The 27,901-nt window shown below is 41.3% G+C and overlaps 1 long non-coding RNA gene across 1 annotated transcript; it reads left to right on the top strand.

Moving 5' to 3' along the window:
- The first annotated feature begins 452 nt into the window (after nt 1-452).
- LOC130456394 (uncharacterized) lies at nt 453-3,969 on the top strand. Its single transcript, XR_008915177.1, has 2 exons — nt 453-744; nt 2,372-3,969. It is a non-coding gene; the product is annotated as an uncharacterized LOC130456394 (long non-coding RNA).
- The last annotated feature ends 23,932 nt before the right edge of the window (nt 3,970-27,901 follow it).

Genomic DNA, 27,901 nt, shown 5'->3' with positions numbered 1-27,901 from the left:
AACCTCATTTCTCTGCCCTAACAGTGCGATGATATAGGCTAGGGACCCTAGGAGGTAAAAACAATATTGTTGCTCCCATTTTCCTGAGGGCCTGGAGGGGAAATAACTTGCCAGGGTTACACAGCAGGTTAGTGGCAAAGCTTGGCCTAGAACTCCAGTCTCCTGACTCTCAGTCCAGAGTGAAATTTCATTATCCTGCCTCGCCTCCAACATTCATCAAATTCCCAGAAAAATCTGCCAGGGTGCTTTCTCTGTATCTGGTCTTCCGTGTCTTGGATTTCACCCAGGGCCCAGGCTTCGGCGGCACAGCCCTACCACCCCGGTGACTCATGAGATGCCCAGAAACTTAATTACAAATACCAAAGGCACAGCCGACCCTTTGTCTAGAAGGTATTTGTTTTAATGTCAGCGGAGCACTGACACCGCAGTCTCCCAGGGAGCTGTCTCACTCTCTTTCCCCGGTTTCCCCTTTGCCCTTCTCCGGCCCCTCCTCCTCCACGGTGGCTGAGCTGAAGTGCAGGCGTTTCTCCGGACTGATTTATTAGCCTCATCCTGTAATTATCCTTGATGTTGGGGGCTGGGCTCATTTGGTGACCTGCCTGAGGGCCCTGGGAAGGAAAGTCATTAGGCTATGCAAAGCCTGCTACCGACCCCATCTGTCCCTGCATCTGCCTCGCCCCTCCGCGGGCTCGGGGGAAAATACAATGTGAGCCCGGTCTGGGGCAGGATAGTCACCGGGATCCGGTAAGGCAAACCTAGACCCATTGGAGCACTGAGTCCCGAGGCAGAGCACCGCGCATTTGACCCCGTGTTCAGAGAGTAGTAGGTCCTAAGCCTGCGAGCGGGAGGGATTTTAGAGATGCCGGAGCCCCCCTCTTCATTTTGCGGAGGAAGACACTGAGTCCCGGACAGATCACCTCCCTGCTCCTCAGGCTTCAGGTCTTAAAGGACTCGTTCCAGCTCCAGCTCCAATGAAGACTTTAAAATCGTTGACTTGCCCAGAATTGCAAAGGTCTTTAGGGGCTGAAGTGGGAGTTAAATCCAGATCCTCCGACTGTCTGAATGTTTACAGGATAAGTGAACCAGGTGCCTGGGGAGGTTTTCGCCCCATCTCTATCACTCTTCTCACTAATACGTTTACAGCCAACTCTCCCAGGATTTCAGGAGAATAGAAGTTCACTCCGGTGCTCTCCGAGGTGGATGGGGAAGGGGACAGCGGGGGGAAGGGACTGTAGATCTTTCTTCTGAGCATCTCAAAGCACTTTTCTAGCATTAACTCCTTAACGAGGACGCGTCTGTTTTGCCTGATTTTCTGAAATAGATGCTGGCGGGGAATAATGTAAGTCACAGGGTGTCTGCTCCTGAAAGGCTCATAGAAATCATCATTTGACCATTTCATTAGATAGAGGACAAAATGGAAGCCCAAAGAGGAGGAACAACATACTCAAAATCACATAACACGTAAGAGGCAAGAATCAGGCACAGAATCCTGGTCTCCTGTTCTCAAGTCCAGGGTTCTTTTTTCTAGGTTCTGTTGCCTCCCATTCTTTTTATTTTTTAAAAAATTTATTTATTTTTAAACCCTTGCCTTCCGACTTGGAATGAATACCCTGTATTGGCTCCAAGGCAGAAGAGTGGTAAGGGCTAGGCAATGGGGGTTAAGTGACTTGCCCAGGGTCACGCAGTTAGGAAGTATCTAAGGTCACATTTGAACCTAGGACCTCCTGTCTCTAGGCCTGGCTCTCAATCCACTGAGCTACCCAGTTGCCCCCCCTCCCATTCTTTTAAAACATAAAGACCACAAATGGGAAAATGGTGCCTTTAGGGGAATCCTACAATGACTGAATCCTTTCCCAAAGCAAATAATCAGCCATACATGGTCTGGTCAATCTGCATTTTTATATATGACAGTTTCCTTTAAGTATAGGAAAAGTTTGTTAGCTCTGCATGGAATAGACACTTAAAAGGTGTAGATGTCTTTTAAAATATTTTATTTTCCCCATTATATGTAATATCAATTTTTAATAAATTTTCAACACGGGTCAAACCAGAGCCCTAGACTAGGGTGTGTGTGTGTGTGTGTGTGTGTGTGTGTGTGTGTGTGTGTGTGTGTGTGTGTGTGTGTGTGAAAAAGATGTAAAGAACATGGATAGCTGCAATGTGAGGGATCTGTGGAACCAGAGACTATCAGACCATCTAGCCAGCCTGCCTCCACTGTTACAAAAGGGAAAACTGGGACCCAGAGAAGTCATTCATCTCAGCCTCTGCTTCAAGGATAACAGGTGCTTGATGAGATAGGGTGAGTGAAAGAACATTGCATTATGCCTTGGGAATTTTCTCTCCAACCATTCCCTTCTTTCTACTCAAACAGCCCGGGTAACTTAGTTGAAGCCAGGAGGAGAGACAGGAATGGTCACCCACCCTCCCTGTGTGTTGCAGCCTTCTGTTTCTAACCACTCCTATCCAGCCTCCACGTGGCTCTCTCCCTGGACGCCCTCCCCCTGGAAAAGGAAACAAACCAGCATAGAACAGAAGTTTCAGATGTGTGGTGACCCAGGCAGTTTAAACAAACACATCCCTCAGCTTTCAATAAATGTTTAGTCATACTGACTGGCTTGCAGGGAAGTCCAAGGCCTGGGAGTACTGGAGCTCTTGACCTCTGTTTGGACAAAGGGGGAAATACTTCTCAAGGCTTGGTTTTCCCTGCTTATAAATGGATAAAACCTTTTGTTTTCCCTACCAGGAAAATAGTGAGGAAAAGGAATTAAAAAGCAAAACAAAACAAACAACAAAGAGGTTAGGCCCTTTATGACAATAAGGAACTAAGTGACAAGTGTGGGATCATAGAACTGGAATGGTCCTTTTGAATCATCTAATTCATTTTACAAAAAAAGAAGAGTCTCAGAGGGATCAAGTCATTTATACAGGGTCACCCAGATGATCCAATGGCAGAACTGGGCTTCAAACTCATGTTTTCAGACTCTAAATCCAGCATTCTTTTCCCTCTAAATGAGATTAGGGAGTAGGGAATATCATACTTTATTTCTCTCCCATCCATTCCCCATGACCCCCCATCAACACTTTTTCTTTTATTTTTTTCCCTCCTTTTGTCTTTTATTTTCATCCTGGTTTCCCACTGCCTCCCCCCCCCCCCCCAATATTTTCTTTTCCCCATTACATGTAATAACAATTTTTTTAAAAACACAAACACATTTTCAACACAGGTCAAACCAGAATCCCAGTCTTATGGGAGGGGAGGGAAAGAAAGATATAAAGACCATGAATAGCTGCAATGTGAAGGATCTGTGGAACCAGATACAGTCAGAGCAAGAAGGAATCTTAAAGATTATCTAGTCACCCTCCCCCCTCCATCATTCTGGAAGGGAGAACTTGGGCCCAGAAAAGCAATACATCTCAGCTCTTGTGCTTCAAGGATTACAGGTACTTGATGGGGTTGAGCAAGTGAAGAGAATATTGGATTATGCCTTGAGGATTATCTCTTCCAGCCATTCCCTGCTTTCTACCCAAATAACCATCACCTTTTTGAGGCCCTTATTATCTCTTGTTTAGTTTATTGCAATTACCTCCTAATCGGTCTCTCTGTCTCAAATCTCTCCTGCACACAGCTTAATGACACAGTGGATAGAGAGTTAGATAACCTAGGAATCAGGAAGATCTTAGTTCAAATTAAACCTCACTAGGTATGACTTTGGGCAAGTCACTTCACTGCTGACTTCCTCACTTTCCTCAACTGTAAAATGGTGATTTTTATAATAAGTTATATTATAATACATACCTCCCAGGGTTGCTGAGAGGGTCATTTGTAAAAGCATTTGTAAAGTCCCTGGCACATAATTGATACTTGATAAATGCTTGTTTCCTTCCTTCTATGCAGTTGTCAAAATGATTTTCCTAAAATATATGTTTGACTGTGTCACTGCTACTCAGTAAACACTAATGGTTCCCCTTGCCTCCAGAATCAAATATAAGGTCTTCTTTTTAGCTTTAAAAGCTTTTCAAACTTAGGTTTCCAACCTTTTTTATACATTGTTCCTCTCCCCAGTTCATCTAAATTGCCTTCTCTCCATTTCTCACACATGACATTCTACCTCTGGTCTCTTGTCTTGATTCTTTCCTTCACCCTTGCCTGGAAAACACTCCCACCTCAACTCTGCCCCTCAGAATGCCTTATATTTTTCAAAAGTCTTCCCAAAACAAATCTATGCATAAGCTTTCCTTATCCCCATTACCCTCCCCCCCCATCCCCATGCTAGTTCTCTTTCCTCCAAAGCTTTACTGTGCACTGATTTTTGTCCATATTTTCTCTAGGAGAGATAATGTGGCAAAAGAGATAGAGAACTGACTTGCAAGTCAGGAAGACCTAGGTTCAAAGCTCACCAGTTAACAATACTGGCCATATGACCTAGGGCAGTGATGGCAAAACTTTCAGAGGGGGAGGGTGATATGAGAATTGTTCTCAGGTGCCCATGGAGAAGGGGAGGGGAGCAGCCTGGCCCCACACTCATCTGGCTTTCTAGTAACAAACTCTGGCAAACCCTATGGTAGGGTGGCAATGTGTGTGCCCACAGACAAGGCTCTGAGTACTTTCTCTGGCACATGTGCCATAGGTTCGCTACCACGGACGGACCTAGAACAAATCACTTAACCTCTCAATACTATAAGGCAGCTCCCAAATGAAATTGCAGAGAAAACACTGATCTCAATTGATTAAGGGAGTTTTCTCACCAGAGTTCCCTATACCAGGGAAATCACAGGCCCTATCCTTATATTTTGGACCTAGGTACACATTGTTGTAACCTCCAAAAGAGGGTAAGCTCTTTGAGGGCAGGGATTTTTCCAGTTTTGTCTTTGCAATCACAGCTTCTAACATAATGGGCACAAAGCAGAGGCTAAATAAATCTTTGTAAATTGATAGGATGGTAGAAATTGGTAAAATATTTGTTGAAATGAAATGGAGTTCAAGTTCTAGGCTCTGCTCTACCATATAACTAAGAATCTGGACAAACTTCTTCCCTACTCTGAATGTCTCTATCATCTACAAAATAACAAGAGACAGTTTATAGGATCATGGGATGTAGAGCTCCATGGGATTTTAGCAATCATTTAATCTGATCCTATTGGCTTTGATGATCCCCAAGGACTCCTCCAGATTGCATATTTTGTGAGACAAGAATAATTCTTACCCATCTTCCTATGAGAGAAATAAATGAAAACATCTTCCAAGAAAGATAAAAATGGCAGTTCTCTCTTGCAGAGGGTTTCCCCCCTCCTTTTTGTATGCATACATATGTGTGTATATTTAATACTTACTAGCTGCTGCTTCAACTCAAGGAAGGCTGACAGCAAATTGGTTGTCAGATGACCAGGAGAGAGCGACAGAGAGAGAGAGAGAGAGAGAGAGAGAGAGGGAGAGAGAGAGAGAGAGATGAAGAACAATGCCGACTGCTCTCACACATGGCTTTTCTCTCTCTCCCCTTCCCCTGTCCTCCCTCTTCCTTCTCTGTAGTTGGTCATTATTTAGCTCCATCTTCTTAGGGGCTGGCCAGCTCACAAGCTCACTGGGTATTTAGATGAACATAGGCCTAAAGGACAGCTTCTCCTTGAGCTGAGCAGCCCCAAGTGCCACCTAGATGGTTTTTGTTTCTTGAAAAGGTGCCAAGGAGCTGTTTGAAGACGTCTCGATTAAGTCAATGTTTTCTTTATTTAATTAAAGTGATGATGTGCAGAGGCTTCCCAGTTAATAAGATAGGGAGGGAGAGAAAACATGCCAACCTGACTGGGAAACAGAGGACTGGGCAAAGCAAACGGAGCTTACAATGAGAGCTGGGGGGCCCGTAACACAGGGTAGCTTGACAGAAGGGAAGGCAGCCGTTTTGCCAGCAGATGCCTGTGAGCAGAGAACCGTGGCGTACAAAATTAACACGCTGGCTCATCAGGAAATGGGAATGTGGGTGGGATGGGAATTGCTTCATATGGACAAACAATCTGTCCAGAAGTAGATCCACAACCTGGAAAACTGGGGCCTAGTGGGCAAGCAGCTCCAAACCACAACCTAATTCTTTAAGACTTTCCTGAGCATGAAGCTAGGAGAGCCAGGCAGAAAAGCAAGTAGTAGGTCATCGACAGAGACAAACAGGGAGCAGCTCCATGGCTGCCCAAGCATGGAGCTGAAAAGTCTCCAAGGAAGAACTATCATTCTCTATGCCAAAGAATCCAAGAAGGGAAGCCACTGACTTTAGCATTTTACATGACTATTATGGCCTTTGGAAGCATTTGTTTATTCATTCATTCATTGTCAGTCACTCAGTCAACAAATATTTATTAAGTCTATATTGTTACAAAGTATTGTGCTAGGCACTGATTCCTGCCCTCAAAGGGCTTATGGTCTAGTTGGATATGGCATAGTATATAGCAAGTATGCCAGAAACTGTTACATATGAAATATATCAGAGTTGCAAACAAAAGAATTATGTGAGGTGTAAAAGAGAATTTTATTACCAAATGAGAAAGGTGGGGGGGGGGGGAAGTAGGGAGGATAGTAACATTAACAACAATAATAGAAGTGATCAACCCCCATTCTACAAATATAGAGCACAAAATATCTCTGAGACTCCAAAAAATAAACTGTATGGGAATGGGACTGTTCTCATAAACAGAAACATTGCCCCCAAACATCCCTATATGCTATAAATCCATAAAAATTTAAGAATTGTTTTCTAAATTGTAAAGTGTAAATTTAGGGTTGAGACTGAATATAAATTTAGTTGGTCACCAGGGATTTAATTTCTAAATCCCAATAAAAATGCTCATCAGTTTGGGAATTTTATGGTGGTTTAATTAATATAAAGGGAAGGAATTAAGAAGAAGAGAGAGGGGAAAGGGTATAAGATTTCTCCAGCCTAGTCTGAGCCAAGGGGAGTTCAGAGAGCTTCCAGCCAAGAGGCTTCCTCTGAGATGAGGGGCCTCCTAGGAGGATGGCATTTTTAGGAAAGGTAAAGGAAAAAAAGAAATCAGCCTAAACTCAGGGAAGACGCCTCACCTGACCTACAATATTGAGCTTCTCCCAATCACCTCACTAAGGACTCTCACTGCCAAACCTGGACAAGAACTGCAGGCATGCCAAGATGCCAAGACGCCAAGATGCCAAGATGCCAAGACACCCAGAACATTGCCACCAGCCACATCTCCACTGTGAAAGAGAGGCTGGTAAGAGGAAGTGACACGAATATATAGACTTTTTTTTTACATCACTTCCTGTATCTCACATGTACAGCTTAAGTTTGACTTAGGACAACCCAGGGGGTTTGTCAGTTGTTTTTGATTTGCCATTTGCCAGCACATGTCTATCAGAGGCCATCATTTTCAACACTTAATCCTTAAGTAGGGGTGTATACATTCCTGATTGCTAGACTAATCAGGGTGGAGTAAATCTAAAATTCACAAAATATATATTCCTCAGAAACACAGAAGAAAAACATATGATTAATCACATGGTTCGATGGGAATATGATTAGGGTTTTGATGTTAAAGGATCACTCTATTACAAATATGAATAACATGGGAAAAGGTGTTGAACAATGATACAGGTATAACCCAATGGAATTGCTTGTCAGCTCCTGGAAAGGGGGAATAAAAGGGGTGGGGATCATGAATCATGTAACCATGGAAAAATATTCTAAATAAATAAATAAATAAAAAAGAAGCAAGAGAAAAAAGCAAACAATAGATGTTACAGTATCAAGGCTCTCCAAATTACATGGAATGATAAGGTTTTGAAATAAAGACACCAAGGAGAAGAAATCAAAAGCATATGAGAACAAGATGAGGTAATATTTGTTACCTTCATCATCCTCTCTGATATTATAGTTGCCTTGAAGATGCTCTTGGTGAGCTTATAGATTAGTTTGGATTCCCAATACTTTTATTCAATTACCCCAAAAATGATGATTTTTTTATCCCTCTGGGCAATAATCCACAGATCATTAGATATTAAAAGAATCATAATAGGATAATTTCTACCTGAAACACCATAAAAAATATATAAATGAACTAGATTATTATTATTTTATTCTTAATGAAATAATAGGAAAAAAAGAAGAAAAGGCAATAACTTGGGCTTTGAAAAAGTAGATGGCATTTATGTTAGGCTGTAAAGAGTGGGGGAATATTTCAATATGCAAAAATGAGAAGGCAAAGAATTCTGGATAATGGGGAATGAAACAATCTGAGCCATGAAAGCGAAAGAATGCAGAGCAAGTAAAGAAAGGAACACACAATAACCCTTAAGAATAGAGAGAGGAATGACATAAGATATGATTAGGTGAAGCTAGAACTTGAGGGATCTTAAGTTTTATTCAGTAGGTAGGTAAGAAGGAGTCCCTGAAGATTTTTGATTTAAAGCATGACAGTATCACAGAAGTTACCATTGACTAGGAGACTTTACACCTTCTGGTATAAAAAGTCTATTTGGCAACAGATAACTTTGTCTAGCTAGAGGACCCAGATCAAGTGACTTACCTAAGGTAACAGGGAAAGTAAATGACAGAGATCAGATATGAATTGAAATCTGCTGGCTCCAAATCCAAGACTTTTTTAACTTTACCAGGTTGTTCTGGAAGAGAGTTGGATGTGGAATTAGTAGAATCAAGTTTGAATTTAATTGTATAATCATAGGCATTTAGCTTCTTTGAGTTGCAATTTAAAGTGTCAATTTCTAAAAAAGTTTTTTTAAAGTTTACACTCATGATTTCAACAGTACAGGGAACTTCAGTGGGGAAATTTCCTTCACCCATGCATATTGCCAACTCACCTATAGCTTATAGTCTTCGAGTTCTCTAAAAGTCAAATGACTTTGCCAATGGGGACATAACTATCATGTGTAGCGAACAAGGGTGTGATGGAGGTAATTGCTAAATTTTTAGTATTGCCATTTAAACCTCAGGAAAGACAAATTATAAATCAGTGCTTGATTTATTGTTTCATTGATTTCTAGCCTTATAAAAGCAATGGAGAAAATGTTAATAATGCAAATTAAATTTAAAAGTTGGCCATATATACATAATTTCCCCTCAGAAAGCTGATTATTAAAGATTTATTAGTACATTCCTGATTTGAGGTCAAATTTGAACCGGGGTCTTCCTCTCCCTATCCATGATATACTACTTCACATCTACAAAAGAAAAAAAATCTATGAAATATAGATAATAATACTTGCAGTGCCTCCATCACAGGGCTGTTATGACTTGAAACCTGAAAGTCTAATAGAAATGTGAGCTAATGTTATTAGTGATAATAATGCTATGATTTTTTAAACTTCAAGTATGAGCATACTGAGTGAGTCTAAGAAAAGGTTTGGCTTCAGAGATGACTTTGTTTCATTTTCTACTTTCTCATTTATTAAAGGTTAATGCCTCTTATTTGCAATGTGTCTGACCAATCATCTATTTCTCATCTTTATTATTTGGCCATATCTAATATTTCCAGACTTTGTAATTTCATTGATTTGTGCTCTCCTTTCCCCCACACATATTGTTGCCCCTTCTATTCCTTTCTAGGTAGACTTCATGAACTGGCTCCTTCTCTGTTGATGAACCTCTGCACACTTGGCTAGGCTGGTCCTCAGGCACCAAGCACACAATGAATCATTGGTCACTTATTTAAGCCTTTCCACCTTGATAAGTAAGACTAGCCAGAACTTTGTACATATACACACCTATGTATGACTTTACCTACATATACATGCATTTGTGTATCTGTGGGTAAGGGCGTATGTGAGTGTATTGTATATATATGGGCTGTATATACAGATACATGTGTGCATCATATGTGCACACACATGTATATACTGTATGATACATGCCTAGACATAGATGTGTACACAAATGCCTATACATACTGCATTTATGTATATAGGTGCACAATGCACACACACACACATATATATACATACACTATATATAACTAAGAAAAAATACATAGAAAAGAGACAACTGGTACATGCATTTACCTGGCTACTTTCAGTGATATCTAAAAGATGATGAATAATAGGAGATCAAGGGCAAACATTGGCCCAGTTTTCATAGAAGGGAGGGAATAGAACCTGCAAGCTCTAGAAACAGGGAGCTTGACCCAGATTTCAGTGAAAATCATATCTAAAAGCTGATGAGTACAAATCTAGAAAAGGAAAAGGTGTTTGCAATGAGCCAGTGGGGCTTCTGCTGAGGAAGCTTCCAAGTCAAGTGAGCAACAAAATGGAGAATTAGACATTTTCTCTTGTCCTGGTGCCTTTTTGAACCTCTCCAAAAATAGAAACGAAAGATAATGCAATTTCATCTTTCTTCATGATCTAGGACACCCAGATTCCAAAAGAAACAAACAAAAAATCGGAAGCCCATGAATGGACAGTCATTGACCTTGAACTTACTCAGTACCCCTCCTCCACCTCCCCCCACTAGTCATGAGGTTGTACTAGTAGATCCAGGAACAGGACCCAAGCTTACAACAAAAGCCACCCCCTCTTTCCAGTTCAGTGTTGACCCCAGCTCCAGCTGGTAGAAATTTCCCTTGGCCATGACAGCCAGACAAGCAGCAGTGCTTGAGGAGAAACGCTGCTAGGAGCTACATCCCGGGAGCATCAGCTCTGCAAAGATGTGGGACCAAAGGACTAAGGAACAGAGGAAGCAGGAAAGGACATCAGGACAGGACACTGTGTGTGGGAATGCATGGCGAGGAGCAGGGGAAGGGAGGGATGATCTTGGGCTCCATGGAGAGAAGCAGAGCTTCTGGGACTATGCAGGTGATGATCCTATAGTATTCTCTCCCCTGGTCAAATCACTCCAGAGTATTGCATGGAGATTTGCAAGCCACTGTTTAGGAAAGATATAGGTAAGCTGTCATACAGTTAGAAGAGGGCAGTATAATAGTAATGGATCTCAAGTCCATGCTATATAAAGTTCATTTTAAAGGAAGTACCTGGAAAAAAGAAGTAGTAAAGGGGTGTGTGCGTATGTGTGTGTGTGTGCAATATGATAATTATTTTCAAATACAAAGAATGGCTAATGTGTAGGAAAGAATTATAATTTTTCTGCTTGCCTCCCAAGCGCAGAACTCTAATTCTTGGAAGGTTCAAAGAAGCAAATTTAAGTTTTATGTCAGGAAAAAAAAATTCCAAACAATTAGTTATCCACAAGAGTAATGGACTGCTATGGTAAGCAGTGACTTTCCCTACTCAGCAGAAGTCTTCAAGTGAAGACAGGGAAGAACACTTGTCAGCTGTCTTGTAGTGAGAATTCTTTTCTGCAATGGGTTGGATGAAAGAGCCACTAATGTCCCTTCCAACCCTGAAATTCTTTGGTTCAATGAATCTGTGATCTGTTTACACACACAACCTTATTTGTGGACTCTGAGGTTCATAAATGTCAGATAATTGACTTCCTCATTATTTTCTATCCATTAATAAACATTTCTCCAACTAAATGTTTCATCATGCCTACCTTAACATTTAATGAAGAAAATCAAACCATAGAACCCCAGCACTAGAAAGGACCTCAGGGTTTCATAGGATCATAGTTATAGAACTGGAAGGGATATCTGAGGGTAACTAGTCCATGCCTCTCATCTTAAAAATAAGGAAACTGAGGCACAAAGAGATTAAGTGATTTGGCCACAGTCACCAGATATCATCAAAGGATATTTTGATGTTCTTGTTTTTCAGTTATTTTAGTCATATTTGAATCCCCAGGACCATATTTAGAATTCTCTTGGGAAAGATAATGGAGTAGTTAGGAAACAAACAAACAGGATGAAGTGACTTGTCCAAGGTCACACAGCTAGTGTTTGAGGCCATATTCTAACTCAGGAAGATGAATCATCCTGTCTCCAGACCCAACACTCTATCCACTGTACTACCTAGCTCCCTGTATCCAAGGATATATTGGTATGCATATATGTGTATATATGCATATATATCCTATTAATAGTCTAATAGCAAATAAAAACGAGAACTAAGGATAACCAAAAATTCAAAATTCATTTTTTGCCTAGAATATGTAGATATTTGAGGCTAGATGGAATGTTTCTTTGGTTTGTTGTTCAGATGACTGCCCTAATTGACCAGAGCTACAGCTATGAATGGTAAAGGGTGAACAGAGGAATCTGCTTCCTCCTAAGGGTAACTACTGTCCCTGCGACTCCCCTAGAATGCCTCTGCAGGCCTATGGTGCTTGCTGACCAAGAGAGATTAGTCTGGTAGGTGACAAATAAAGAATTAAGATATTTTGAAGGTGAGTATTCCTTGGTTCTTGTTAATGGGCCCCAAAAAGCCAGATTGCCAGTATAAGCAAAAGAAAAGTACATTGTCTTGTATGGTCAGCAGTGAGAAGCAGAGATTTTAGTTTTTGAAGACTCTGCCTGAAGGGAAAAGGGCAATAGCAGAAGTGAAGTGGACGATGTTGATGGGAGCTGGACTGAGTGGCAAGTAGGGTCTCTAACCCAGAGGGCATTCTGCAAAATGTGTTTGCTCAGTCCTGCTTGGAAATCTGCCCCAGTACTAAGCGGATCTTGGGTTTGCTCTAATATCATCTCCCTGAGAAGGGGGAAGGGTACAGATGGTGAGTGGGCTTCCATTACCAAGAAACTTGGGATATTGTAGGAAAAAAAATCTCAAGAACAAACTTCTTATTCTAACAGTGGTTTGTGAAAGTGTGGTCTAATGGCAACAAACTAAAGTTTCTTCCATCTTAGAGTAGTATAGGCTTGAGGAGCCCATAGAAAGACTTGCTTTTTTGCAAAACCAGTTAAATAAATTAGAAGCCCCTAATAAAGACCATTCTTTGTTTAAAGATGGAAAGTTATGTATACTTGTCCCCAGGGGGGAAAAAATTAGTTCTGCAGCTACTTCTTTGATGAGGGTTTGCTAGGGCCGGGGGTGAAATTCCCCAAAGGGTTGAGTTTGGTAGGCAGAATCTAGGCTGCCCCACTCCCAGCGTGCGCACGTGTGCGTGCACACACACACACACACACAGAGTCCACCATGCCCTATTACCATTCTGCATCTTAAATTCCTGTCTTCTAGGTAGAACCTCCCTGAATAGCTTTCTGCTTTGGATCAATGGAAGAATTTTGCTGCTGCCTCCCACCACATATAGATACTTATAGAGAAAGATGATAGAGATATTAAAAGAGATATCACATATCTCTTTTAGAGATTAAAAGAGATAATAAAATATATAATAAAAGAGATATTACATGCCCTCTTCTCAACTAATCATCTAGGCTAATATCATTATCAGAATAGCAGAAGTAGAGGAATGGTTTCTCCATTGCTAATATGGACTTGGGGGCCATGATGCCATGTTATGCTGGACAGAGAACCACATCATCCCTCTAATTATATATAATGAAGCTACTTCTGCTTAGTGCGCCTCCTTATGCCAATCAGCAAATCACTTTGTGGTCCTTATCTTCAACTGGCAAATTGGCCCTCTTCCTTTAATTTGGGGAAAGAGATTTGCCTGTGCTAAACAACAGATATCATCATCATATCCCTAACTACTTGCTTCAGGTGTTCCAGTAGCCATGATCAAGATGGATCAATCAATGCCACTCAATGAAGGGAGAGGACTTTCTGGTCCAGGAATCTCTCATTTCCAGGATCCAGGATCATGTCCACAATAATAAAGGACTGCCTTTGGATTTAATTACTGATGATCTTTCCGTATTTCACTCCCAGCACTGAAACACCCAGACTTCGAGGTTCCTGCCCTGTCAGAGGATTCCATATACCCTAGAGACAATGCTCAAGTGCTCCTCAGTTGGCAAGTTTCCTTTCCTCCAGGGTTGGTTTGGATTATTTCCAAGAAAGAACTTGGAGGAAAAGGGATGATATTGTTGGGAGGTACCTTACTTTTTAACAACATGGGCAAAGGAAAACTCTAACTATAGTGAATGCATATTTATCTAGAAGTAAGGAGACTTGCTAGGTGACTTGGTGGCAATCTTGAGCTCAGAGCATTCAGATGTCATTAGTTCTCTCCAGACAGCATTTTTCAATATAAGTACTTTAGAATTGTCTTGGATCATTGTATTGCTGAGAATAGTTCAATCATTCACAGCTGATCATCTTACAATATTGCTGTCACTATGTACAATGTTCTCCTGGTTCTGCTTATTTCCCTTTGCATGAGTTTATGTTCACCCAGGTTTTTCTGAAGCCATCCTGCTCATCATTTCTTTATAGCAGAATAATTTATAGGTTCCTGTGAGTCCTTCCCAGTAAGGCAAAGGGAAACACAGAGCACTTCACCAGAGAGAAAAAACTGAGAATATTCTTGATTCTTTTGTCCATGGTCAATATAGGCAAGTGAAAGATGGGGTTGTAACCACAACTGGCTTTGCCCAAGAGCAACGCAGCATTGGCTTACCAGTCTTAAGTGAGTAGCCTTAACATTCATATTGCTTTTCCAGAGTTGATTCCAGCTGTCCAGGAAGTCTGCCATCAGAGGCTGGGTATTACAGGAGTGTCTCTGGCCTGCCCTGTATAGGCCTCTCCACAGACAAAGGTAAGGCCTCTTTTTTCACCAGATTCTGAGAGGCACCCAGATGGCTGCCTCATCTAAATTCATAACCAGTTCTCTTCAGGACCCATTCACTGCTCTGGCTTTCTAATTAGATAACAGGATATTGTCATTTTCTCCCCCAGAGTCCATTCGATTTCGTTTTTAGATTCAACCTGCAGGACACTGTTCACAAGCCATTAAGCCGACAGGAGAAGACAGACGGGATGCTCTTAGAATGATACAGCAGAGGAAACTGTACCAGAGAGAGAGAGAAAAGATGGGTAACGTGGCTCTGCCTCCCTCATGTTTGATTTCTGTTGGAGTCTGAGGGCTCCTCCCTAAGGAAAGTGATCTGTGGTCTACTCTCTGCCCTTCTGAGGTCCAGGTCTGTGTGTCTTCATCCAGAGGGTGCAGCCAATGCAAAGGGGAACTTCCATTTATAAAAGTTCTACCAGGCATTTAGGAAAATGAGGTTCCCTCCTGGCATTTTAATCAACAAAACCTCCCCCACAAATGTCCTAAATCATGGAACAGCTTTCATTATCCAATGCCACACTTCCCCAGAAAATGGGCCAGTTAAAGATTCATCTCTTTGTTTTTAATTAATCCCCTGCAGCCTTGGATCTAACCAAGGGGTCTCCCTCCCTCGCAAACACAGGCTTATGGATCAGCTGTTCCCTGGCCCTAGGACACTGCTGACCCATGTCATGAAGGAAAGTTTATGCCATTTAATAAGCATCTCCTCTGCATAGGGCTCTATGATGACTGCTGGGGATATGGAACTATAAGGGATACAGACTGTTTCAAGGAACTTATGAAGGGACTGGGAAGGGCAGAGATGCTGTACAGAGAGAAGAGAAGGAAAATATACAAATTACTATGATGCAAGGGAAAGGAAGATAAAGGCAAATGAGAGATTTAGGCAAAATGTTCTGCCAAATGGGAAGGAGAGAACATTTTTAACTCTGGGGTAGTGGAAGGAACACTGGAATTGGATTGTAGTATCATAGATGAAGGAATAGAAAGCACTTTAAAGTACATCTAGTCCACTCTCTCATTTTATAAATGGGGAAATTGAGCCCCAGAGAATTGATGTGACATATCCAAAGTAACAAAGGTAAGTAAGTGATAGGGCTGGATTCAAACCCAAGGGTCCCTTTATGACCAGAGGACATGGGTTCAAATCCTGTCTCTGTCACTTACTACATGTCTGACTTTCAGCAAGTATCTTAACTTCTCTGGGAAGGAAAGAAGGAAAGAAAGAAAGAAAGAAAGAAAGAAAGAAAGAAAGAAAGAAAGAAAGAAAGAAAGAAAGAAAGAAAGAAAGAAAGAAAGAAAGAAAGAAAGAAAGAAAGAAAGAAAGAAAGAAAGAAAGAAAGAAAGAAAGAAAGAAAGAAAGAAAGAAAGAAAGAAAGAAAGAAAGAAAGAAAGAAGGAAAGAAAGAAAGAGAGAGAGAAAGAAGGAAAGAAAGAAAGAAAGAGGAAAGAAGGAAAGAAAGAAAGAAGGAAAGAAAGAAAGAAAGAAAGAAAGAAGGAAAGAAAGGAAGGAAGGAAGAAAGAAAGAAAGAAAGAAAGAAAGAAAGAAAGAAAGAAAGAAAGAAAGAAAGAAAGAAAGAAAGAAAGAAAGAAAGAAAGAAAGAAAGAAAGAAAGAAAGAAAGAAAGAAAGAAAGAAAGAAAGAAAGAAAGAAAGAAAGAAAGAAAGAAAGAAAGAAAGAAAGAAAGAAAGAAAGAAAGACCTGGACATAGAGCATATGAAGAGAGGTAGCATGGGATAAATCTAGACAGGTAGGTTGGGACCAGGTCACTGAGGACCTTAAATGATTAGTTCAGCTCTGGAGCTTTGGTAGAAAGTTGCTCATCACCAATACATCATAGACAAGAAATCACAATTTGGGGTAAAGGGAAGGGCTAGTTTGGGAAAATGTTCATAAAAATGAAAATTCTCTTGCATTGCCTTCCTACAGCTCTTTTCTCTCCCCTTTCCTTTCCACGTATCAGGCGTATCTCTCATTCCTAGAGAGCCTTGATCCTAGGTAGTTGTCATAATCCTCCCTGAGATTTTTAATAGATAGCAGATTATGATAAAACCTTGGTAGGAGAAGCAAGTGGTAGAGGGAGATATTGTACATTAATAAGGCCTCTTAAAAGCAATTTTAAGACCTATGGGACTCCTTCCCTAATGATAGAATTTTAGGCCAGAATGATATTTGAGAGATGAGATAGGGGACCTCAAGACACATCCTATAGATGAATAACTAATTCTAGAAGGAACCTTGGGAATTATCTAAGCCAATCTCATCTTTTTTGACATTTTTATTGATTTTGGGGAGGAGATTTTGGACCACATTTACTTACTAATATATTTCTCTTCTTCCCCTACTCATAACTCTAACAAAAAAAATTCAAGGGAAAGAAAAAAAAACAGTTCAACAACGCTAATGCATCATTTAGGTCTGATAGTATATGCAGTGTTCTACACCAATAGTCCTACACTTCTATAGACAAGGTGCATTTTCTTACCTCTTCTTTAGGAAGAAACGTCAACCCCATCATTTTAATGAGGAAGAAGCTAAGATTCAGACATAGAAAGAAAGAATTGGATCTAGAGTCAGAGTTCTTAGATTCGCTCTGCTAATTACTACCTATGTAGTCTTGGGTAGGTAGGTGACACAGAGGGTAGAGTTGCTGAACCTGAAGTCAGGAAGACTTGAGTTCAAATATGGACTCAGATATTTCTTAGTTGTGTGACTCTGAGCAAGTCATTTAATCCTATTTGCCTCAGTTTCCTCCTCTGTAAAATGAGTTGCAAATTTGTCCAGTATCTTTGCCAATAAAACCCTTAATGGACTCATGAAAAGCTGATAATGACTGAACAAACATACAAAACCTTAAGCAAGTCTTTTCCCTTCTCTAGACTTTAGTTTTCTCATCTCAAACTGAAAGAACCGGGTTGGACAATGATTGCCAGCATTTACATAGTAATTTAAGGTTTGCAAAATTCTTTACCATATTATCTTGTTTGATCCTACAACAACCTGGTGATGTAGGTGCTATTAGATCCCTATTTTATAGATGAGGAAACTGAGGCATAAAGAGGTTAAATAACTTCCCCAGTGTCATACAACTAGTAGGTGTCTGAGTTCAGATTTGAACTCAGGTCTCCCAGACTCCAAGTCTAATACTCTATCCATGGCACAACCTAGCTGTCTCTTTTCTTTAGAGATGATCTCTAGTTCCATTTCCAGATCTAAGTGATATTTCAAAGTGACTTGCCCAAGGTTAGTTAATGTTAGAAATGGGACATTGTGCATTCCTTGTACAATGTTGGCCAAGTGCTTTTTGTCAGGACATCATGCTGATCACTCACTGAGTGGGAATCATGTTGGAAAAGAATGAATGGATGTGTTGCACAGATGACAGAATATTAAACCTGGGATCAAGAAGACCCAAGTTCAAATGTAGCCTCAGAAATGTACCTAACTTCTCTTAGCCTCTCCTAAAATATGTGAATAAATAATATCAGGGTTGTTTGAGGAACACATGATAATAGTTGTAAAACTCTTTGTGACTCTTAAAGTGATATAAAAAATGGTGGCTCTCATTAATATTATCATGAAGAAAAAGCATTCATTAAGCTCTTAATATGTACAAAGCATTATGCTCAGTGCCTGGAGATACAAAGAGAAAAACAAGGCAGGACCTACTCTCAAGAAACCCATATATTTTTTTTAATTTTCCAGGTTTTTAAATTTATTTAATTGATTAAGAGAATTTTCCCATAGTTACATGATTTGTGTTCTTTCCCTCCCCTTCTCCTCCCCCCTCCCATAGGTGACACTTAATTCCACTGGGTTTTACATGTGTCATTGATCAAAACCTATTTCCATAGTATTAATATTTGCACTAAAGTGATCACTTAGAGTCTACATCTATAATCATATCCCCCTCAATCTGTGTGATCAAGCAGTTGTTTTTCTTCTGTGTTTCTGCTCCCACAGTTCTTCCTCTGGACATGGATAGTGTTCTTTCTCTTAAGTCCCTCAGAATTGTCCTGGATCATTGCATTGCTGCTAGTACATTCAATTGTACCACAGTGTATCAGTTTCTGTGTACAATGTTCTCCTGGTTCTGCTCCTCTCACTCTGCATCACTTCCTGGAGGTTGTTCCAGTCTCCATGGAATTCCTCCACTTTATTATTCCTTTGAGCACAATAGTATTCCATCACCAACATATACCACAATTTGTTCAGCCATTCCCTAATTGAAGGGCATCCCCTCATTTTCCAGTTTTTTGCCACCACAAAGAGTGCAGCTATGAATATTCTTGTACAAGTCTTTTTCCTTATTATCTCTTTGGGGTACAAACCCAGAAGTGCTATGGCTGGATCAAACGGCAGACAGTCTTTTATCACCCTTTGGGCATAGCTCTTAATTGCCCTCCAGAATGGTTGGATCAATTCACAACTCCACCAGCAGTGCATTAATGTCCCTACTTTGCCACATCCCCTCCAGCATTCATTACTTTCCTTTGCTGTCATGTTAGCCAATCTGCTAGGTGTAAGGTGGTACTCAGAATTGAAAAAACCCATATTCTAATGGGAAGAAGAAACATAAGAAGGTTTTAGCCTCAAGGATGAGGAAAGGTCCCATGGTCCTGAGGGCACAGGAGCAAAGCAGGCATTCATACTTCTTCTTTAATGTCATATTCACTGATTTTATCAGTTTCTGGTATTGAATCATGTGACAGTGCCAAGGACATTGGTGGCTAGAACTTCCTTTTCTGACTCTTAAGCAGATGTAACTGTAGCACCCCATCAGACCCTTCTGTAGACAATGGCTACCAGGGTTAGACTGGCATCAGCACCAGAGGTCTGGAGGTGCTGCCTCCCCCGTGCCCTCAGGTTTATTTTCCCATTGCTAAGTATTTAGTCAGAGGTTCAAGTTGGTTGTGATGAGGAAGGTATGCCCCTTCTTAGGACATCTCCTTCAATGATGGCTGCAAGGCATGGACTAGAAGGACCAACTAGGGAAAGAGGGGCAGTGCCCTTCCCCAGGCTATTGGGTGCAAAGTTCTGGACTATTACTCTGGGACCTGAAAGGAGGAAGTAGTGGTAGTTTGACTAGGTGCTTAGATTGGGGTAGGGGAAATAATGAATTTGAGTTACCTCTCAGCCCCACCTATATGCAAATGTTTTAGCCATAAGCCAACCACCTTAACAAAAGCACAGTCAAGATTTCTTGAGTGAATAGTTCCCCCTCTTGATGCTTAAGAGGGGGCATGGCCTCTCCTTCACAGACTACAGAAGAGACAGCTAGCTACCTTTGCATCTGTCTGCCTACACCCCTACTCCCTCTTCTTTCTTCCCAGGCTCAAGTCTACTTGCCAGGGCAAGGTTTTGGGGTCATGACGCCATAGTCTCATCCTTCAAGGCAGAGGCTGAAAGGCAGCTGAAATCTAGGCTGAGGAGAGGTCAGAGAGTGGGTTAGGAAAGCTGAACTGACACAAATTTGGACCCCAGTACAAAGCCAACCTGTTGGGGACTGAAACTTGATCTCATTATATTCATGAGAGCCGAGTCTGTACTGTCCTTGTAAGAGAAGAGAAAGGGCCCTTTCATTGGGCAGGGCTGGGCCTGGCTTCCATGGGAGAAGAGGAAGCAGCTGTAAAATGGGCTCAGTCCTCCGGGTCCCCTTCTGGGAGGTGAAGGGCATCTCAATTAGCAAAAAGGAGACCCTGCCCTGGCTTCTGGCAGCTGACTCAAAAAAGAGCAGGACTTAGGAGCTTGGCAGGGAGGAGAAGGGTGAGAGCAGGAAGAATGAGAGACGCCCCAGGAGAAATAATGTCAAGGTTAAGGTTCTGGAGATAGAAGACAGTGTGTGTCTGTCTGCAGCAGCAATTAGTTCATGGGCAGATTAAATTTAGGAATAACTGGGACAAATGTGTGTGTGAGAGAGAGAAAGTGACAGAGAGACACACACAGAGACAGAGACAGAGAATTTCAGAGAGTTTCCTTAAGGAGCAGGCCTTCACTTAACTTCTTAATGATTTACTGAACTAAAAAGTTGGAGGTGACTTGATAAATCAGTGGTTGACAGTGACACATTGCATATTGCTAGTGTCCTTCTGATCTAATCCATAGTGGGCTCTTTCTCCATATGTTCCAGGTTCCTTCTTTTTATTTTTGACCATGGGAGACACAAAATACTGCTGTACAATATTACTGTACTTTAAATGCCTTGTAAAAGCATGCTAACTTATTTATGTTTTGCCTGTGTATTGCTGCCACCACGCCCTTCCCCTTTCACAGAAATTCTTGGAGGGCTGACCATGTCACTCTACTTAATAAATGCTTGTTAGATTGCTTTGGATCATATTGTTTTGAGCTGGAAGAGATTTGAGTGGCTTCTGAGTCCAACTCTCTAATTTTACAGAAAAGGAAACTGAGGCTCAGTGAGGTTAAAAGGTTTACCAAAGATCCTTTTTACTAGACTAGAATTCAAACTTATCTCCTCTCTCAAATCAAGTCCTGCATTTCTATTCTTTATACCACATTTCCTATTCATTAAAAGCCCCTTTCCCCCTTCTGGAGCATCACTTCTATTTCTCCAGTCTGATTTAAATCTGTATACTAAGAAGATGAAAGATTTCCTCCCCTTCTCCTCCCTCCATAGAGGGAAAAAAGACACACCACGTTAGAAACATATTGTGTGACTAAAATGGCAACCTTGTTCTTTCCGCTGGGAGGGGCTTTCCAGCCCACCATCTGCAAGAACCACAAGCCAGGATATGAGCACTAGCAGTCTGGTTGAGTAAGCAGTTGATGCAATAAACTACTGAGCTTTCCATCACAGGAATCTAAGAAAATAAGGATCCTTACATGGCAAATCAATACTGTACTGGCCCAGTTAAATATGAGAAGCCCTGAGCAACCTACTCATCCCAGTGTAACGGTAGCAGACATACAGACTCATCTACCTATTGACTATGCCACATTTGGAAGTGAAGTTGGTGGGTGAATGCCATATAGAGACTGCATCATGTTTGAGTCATTCTCCCCAGGCCTTAAGGTGGTACAGGGAAGAATGCCCCCCCTCACCCCAAGAGTTTTGAAGGAAAATATTTGGGCTTTGGTTATTGCTGTATCTTAGAAGCAAATATCCCTGACTAATTGATGTTAATTGATTAAATGGAACTAGAGCATTAATTACTGGGGACCAGTGAGAGAAACACCCTGGAATGGGGCTTGAGCCAATAGCATTAGGAAAAGCCACTGAACTATCCCTCAGCAGTACCTCTAGAACCCAGATGGGAAGATAAAACTAGCTTTATGCTAGGAAAATGAGTGCAGAGTCATAACTATAGTCATAATTTATATTTTAAAAGTACCAAGGAGATTTTTAAAATCCACTTAAACTCACAATAGTCATATGAGGTAGATAGCATGAATTGTTTTATCCTCCTTAGATAGATGATGAAAGTAAGACTTAGTAGCATCGAATGACTTTGCAATGGATCACATTATTTTTAAGAGTCAGCAGCGGCCTGAACCCAGATCTCCTGATTCTAGGTCTAGTGTTTGTACCATCTTACCACCCTGTAATTCAGCTGAGAGATACCTTTTATTGTCAATAAGTGATGATTGATCAATTTGAGAGGGTCGGGATTAAGAGCCCCAATGTAGATAAAGCAATACCCTGATAAGAAAAATTAGTGGCACTGAGTAAATAGAAGAAAAGGATGAAAATCATTCAGAATAGTGTAAAAAGGGAGAACTTGTGGTCTTGCCAAATATACCACGGCCTTTTACAACGAAGCTTCTTAAGTCTGAAAGCTAATGGGACAACCATCAAGTAGGTGGGTTCCAGAGAGCATACTGAGCTCACTCTTTTTGGCTAGTTTTCCAGAAGCCTATTTCTGAGGTGTGGCCAGGTCTGAACTGGCTCAGGCATATGGGTGCCAAATTGGGAGGTGGGAAGGAGAAAGAAAGGATGCCAAGTTCCAAACTTTATAGTTTGAATAGCCCTTCAAAGTAGAGAGTATTCATATTTTTTCCACCATTTTACAGATCATATACAGTAAGGGCCTGAGCCTGTTTTCAAATCCAAATGCCCTGAATTCCAACTCAATGTCCTTACTGAACTTTTGGGATGAAACTCATTTGTCAGTATAGGGTTGCTTTTATTCTGTGAGAATCACATGATGACTTGAGCATCACTGGGGCCATGTTTGTGTTCCAAATATTTCCTGCCACACTCTGACAGAACTGCATGGTATGTCACACAACACTGAGAATGATTTACAGATTTAAGTAGCAGTTTTACAGGAAAGTGATAAAAGAAATGGTGAGGCCACAAAGCCTAGTAGAAAGAGTGATGAACTAAGAGGCAAAAGACTTTTGTACATATCCCAGTTTTCCCGATTGCCCAGCCACATGCTGAACTCATCACCAGGGTCAATTCCAAAGAAGATTAAGGCAGTGTCTGCCCTCAAGGAGCTTAGTGTCACACAGCTACCATTCACAGTCACCTACTCTCCATATTCTAGGTTTTACTTTGCTCTCCAATGCATAGGATCAGAGACCAGGGGTCATCTTTTCCAACATTCCCATTTTTTTTAATAAGTAAACTGAGGCTCCTAGAGGTTAAATGATTTGCCCAAAGTCACACAGGTAGTGAGCATTAGAGGCAGGATCTGAAACCAGTTTCTCTGACTCCATTGTCACTGCTATTTCCTCTATATCATATTGAGCTCATATCTCAGGGCTGTTATTTCCTTGCTTTGTGACTTTGGGCAAGTCACTTGGCTTAAATCTCCAAGGAATTCTCTTCTCCAAATGGACTAGGAAAAGCTCTGAAAATAGCCAATTCAGATAAGTGGTATGAATTCAAATGTAGACAATACCTTGGCATCATTTCCCTTCAGTGCTTGTATATGAGAAGGTGAGAGGAGAGGAGCACTAAGGCCCAGACTCTCCTACATAGAGTTAGTTTCTCTTGGCTCAGGGATTAATGAACAGCTGGACTGGCCAGCTCTGAATTCATGCTGAAATTTCTCTTTCTCTATTTGGATATTTCCCATGATTCCTCTCATGCCAGCTAGACACTCATCCACAGTGTTGATCCCTCTCCACTTTGGGAGTCACAACCTCCCAATCCCTCAACACAAACACTGACTCATACTCTTCTAGCTTACTCCACAATGTGCTACATTTCCATCTCAGCTCCCTCCTTCAGCATCCCCAAGGCATTTCCGAGACTGTCTGAGAGTCCAAGACTGATGATAATCAGTCAATCAGTAAACATTTATTAAGCACCTACTATGTGCCAGGCAATGTGCTTACTACTCAACACTAACCCTGAGGCTACTTTCTGATGCTGATAGGTAGGGATCTGTTAGTAAATATTTAACAACTGGCTCTGCAATATGTGTGTGTGTGTGTATACACATGCACAATACACACTTTCAATTTCAATTTACACTATTAACATTTTCTCCATCACTTTCTTAAGTCTAGACAACTAACAAAACAATAAACCAAGCTCTGACTTTTATCATTTTGTTGATTTCTGAGGTATAAATTCTCACTCTGAAAATTTAACAATTGGTTCTTTCATGACTATAGGAGCTGGCTCATCCCTGCTTAGAGGGGAATAACTGGTAGCTGTGTGGTCCCTGCAGTCTTCAATCTACAGCTGTTCTTTCTTCCCTGGCATCCCAATACCCTGACACAATTTAAATGGGGAAACACACATGAATGAAGTGAGTGATACTGACTAGAAGCAATGGGAATTCAGAGAAGCTCATCCCTGGTTGTGTCACACATACTTACACTCTTCAATAATTTAAAACCATCCTTGCTTTCTCCCCAAAGTGCAAGGTTAGTTTGAAATAGACAAGGAAGAATGTGGAGCTTAGAGGATGGATAGCAATTCATAAGAAGCACTTGACTCCAAGAAATTCTGAGAGGTGAGTAGTACAAATTCTTAATTCTCATCTTTTACAGATTAGGAAACTGAGCCCCAGGGTCAGAGGCTCAGAGAGGTGAATTAATCATAATCTCAGCATGGTCCAAAGGAAAAGGTGGTGGGTCTGGAGTCAGAGGAACAATCAATCAATAAGCATTTATTTAGTGCCTACTAGGTGCCAGGCACTCTGCTGAGTGCTGGAGATACAAAAAGTGGTAAAAGACAGTCTCTGCCTTCAAGGAACTTACAATCGTTCTTATCAGGGAGATAACAGGAAAACAAATGTATATAAATAAGCTATATACGAGATGAATAGAAGATAATTAATAGAGGGGAGGCATTGGAATTAGGAGGGGTTAGAGAATGCTTCCTGTAGAAGGTGGGATTATAGTTGGGACCTAAAGAAAGCCAGAGAAGTCAGTCATCAGAAGTGGAAGAGTGTTTCAGGGTTGGGTGACAGTCAGAGAGAATGCCTTGGAGCTAAGATATGGAATGTCTTAAGTATGAAATAGACAGGAAGTCAGTGTATGTGTCAGAGTATTGTGTAAGAAGACTGGAAAGGTAGGGAGAGCCATAGGAAACTACTGGAGTTTACTGAATAGGGATGGCATGACAGAATTTGCATTTTAGGAAAATCTCTTTAGTGGCTAAGTGGAAGATGGCTTGGAGGAGGGACTTGAGGCAGGCAGATCCACGATTAGGCTATTGCAATAGGACAGGTATGAGATGATGAGGGTGTGTACTAGATGGCAGTAGTGTCAGAGGAGAGAGGGGGTACAGATTTTGGGATCCCATTTTTAATTCCATGTGTGACCTACGTAATCTTGGAAAAATCACCTCGTCTCCCTAGCCCACAATTTTATCTTCCATAAACTAGATGGGGTGGGGCTGGGCTATATGACTTCTAAGGTCCCCCCTAGATCAAATTTATGATCCTAAAAAATGACAGAACTAAGTAGGATTTGAACCCAAGTTCCTTGTCTTTAAGTCCAATACTCTAGGAGGAGGGGAGGAAAGGGAAGTCTTTAAAGGCATGAACAAAGACACAAAGAAAGAGATGGTCAAGATGGAGATGGCCAGCACAAAGGAGTGAGGGCTTGACTTGAGTTAGGGTATTTGGGGAAGAAGTAGTTGGACATAGGACTGGTTGGGTAGAATGAAGTAAGACTATGAAGTGCTTTCAAAGCCAAACAAGGAAGTTTAGCCTCTAATTGGCTATCTGTCTCACCAGAGCTGAAGATAAAGTGAGACAGCTATAGAGCCAGCTTTTATCCTCTCAGCTAGTCTCTGACCCAATTCTCAATACTTCCTGTCTTTTCCCCAAACCCCAGTGTGGCTGTCATGATTCCTCTCAGCTCCATCTGCTAAGCTCCAGTTATTTCCAAGGGGAAATCATTATGATCGCTTACAAAGGATTTTAACTGCCCTCCAACTTCTTCTCTTTTCCAACAGTGTGTAGAAATAGGAAGAACACTGGGGTTGGAGTCAGAAGAGCTGTGTTCGAATCCCAGCTCAGACATTTCATTACTGTGTGATCTTGGGCAAATTACCTAACCTCTTGTTAAATTAGATAATTTTTAAAGTTTTCTTCCAGATCTAATATTTCTACAAGCCTATAATAAATATGTACTTTGTAATAACTTTAAATTGCTCTCAAATTCCCTCCAGCAAGGGCATATACAAGCCTGAATAGAGATGGGTCTCCTCTCTACTGGGAAGAGGGTGAAGACAGTGACCTCTTGGGACCAAAAGAGAGAATACAAGTGGTTCTGAATAACTTATGAACCTAGGTCTCCTAGACATTGTACACAGTAAAAAGGGCATTGGACACAGGCGCAGTCAGGAGTGAATGGTAGGATTCTAAGCCTAATGATGGAGGGGACCTCCGAGATCATCTAGACCTCTTTCTTCGTAGAGCTTACCCCTGCCTCCATTTTGAAAACCAGATCTTTTGACTCCAGACCTAGCTCCTTTTCCACTGGGCTGATAGAACCAAAACCTGGAGAAATTAAGTAACTTTCCCGAAGTCACAGAAGTGACCAGAACGGGACCAGAAAACCCAATTCTTCCCCTCCAACCTCAGGGCTCTTCACATTACAACATATACAAGACCTAGGTTCTATTCCTGACTCTGCTATTTGCTCTCTAAGTGAACTTGGACAGGCTATTCCAGCTCATAGAGCCTCAGATTCCCAGGACTTAGAGCCAGGAGGGGCTTTAGAATTTGCCTAGTCCAACTGGTTCATTATATAGCTGAGAAAATTAAGGCCTGGGGGGTGGGGGGCAGAGTGTGGAAATTGCTCAAGGTCACACTCAGCAAGTAGTAGAACCAGAGCCTGAATTCAGCACTCTTTCCACTCGACCATAATTTCAGCATCCTAATATTGTCTAGGGTGTGTATGAATGGGGGAAGAGGGAAGCAGAGAGAGGGAGAGGCAGGATGGGGAAGGCTCTTGGTACACCATATGGTGTGTCACCAGCCTTGGAATGTTCCTATATCTTAGATCCTCATGTGAGGTATTAACATAATATCTCTTCAAAAAGTCATTAAATAGTCGCATGGAGCAGAATGAAATTCTGGTGTCCAGACCCTGCTCTTCTCAGCGATGATGACTAAACCCAGCTAATCAAATCAGCACAAATTTGCAAACACTGTTTCAGCAGCTGTGATTGTAAATATCAGCCGCCTGAATGTGAATAATCCTATCCGTGGGATGACTTGAGTAATGGACTCCCAATGGGCACTGGAGCCATCATTCTGTGCCTGGCAACTCGAGGGGGTTCTGAGGAGGATGAGCCTATAATGGCAGCTGCAGTTATCACAATGGAGCAGCCAAGCTGGAAAGCCTAGAAAAATAAAGTTATTCAGACAAATGGATCTGGGGGAGGAAGAAGGATAGAGAAATCAATTTCATTCCTAGTCTGTCCCTAAACATGTACATGGAGATAGAATCATAGGGGAAGGAGAAAAGGGGGTTGGGAGAAAGGAGAAAGATAGAAGGGGGTGGGGTAAGATCTTCAGGGAATGCTAGAAGCCAGGGTAGAATCTTAGTGGAAAGATAGAAAAGGATAGAGGAAGTTAGCTGCTTTGAAATGCATAGCAAAGTTCTAGTGATCCAGCTCTGATAGATATGTCTCATTTATTTTTTAATGCCTTAGTTTAAACAGGAGTTAAACAGGAGGAGTTGGATTGTCTTCAGGCTAAACTCTTCTGATGATCCCAAATTACTATTACAAATTAAAGCTCATGTTTTTAACCCAAGTTATGTGGCTGTATGTTGTGGAACATTGTAGACTAAAATGGATTTTAAATAAGTAACACAAAAAGGATCAGAGAGTGATAGATCTAGAGCTGGTAG

This window comes from Monodelphis domestica, chromosome 1, assembly GCF_027887165.1.
Source record: "Monodelphis domestica isolate mMonDom1 chromosome 1, mMonDom1.pri, whole genome shotgun sequence".
In the NCBI taxonomy this organism is placed as follows: domain Eukaryota; kingdom Metazoa; phylum Chordata; class Mammalia; order Didelphimorphia; family Didelphidae; genus Monodelphis; species Monodelphis domestica.
The sequence above is the reverse complement of the archived record's forward strand: the minus strand, read 5'-3'. Positions and strand labels throughout refer to the sequence as shown.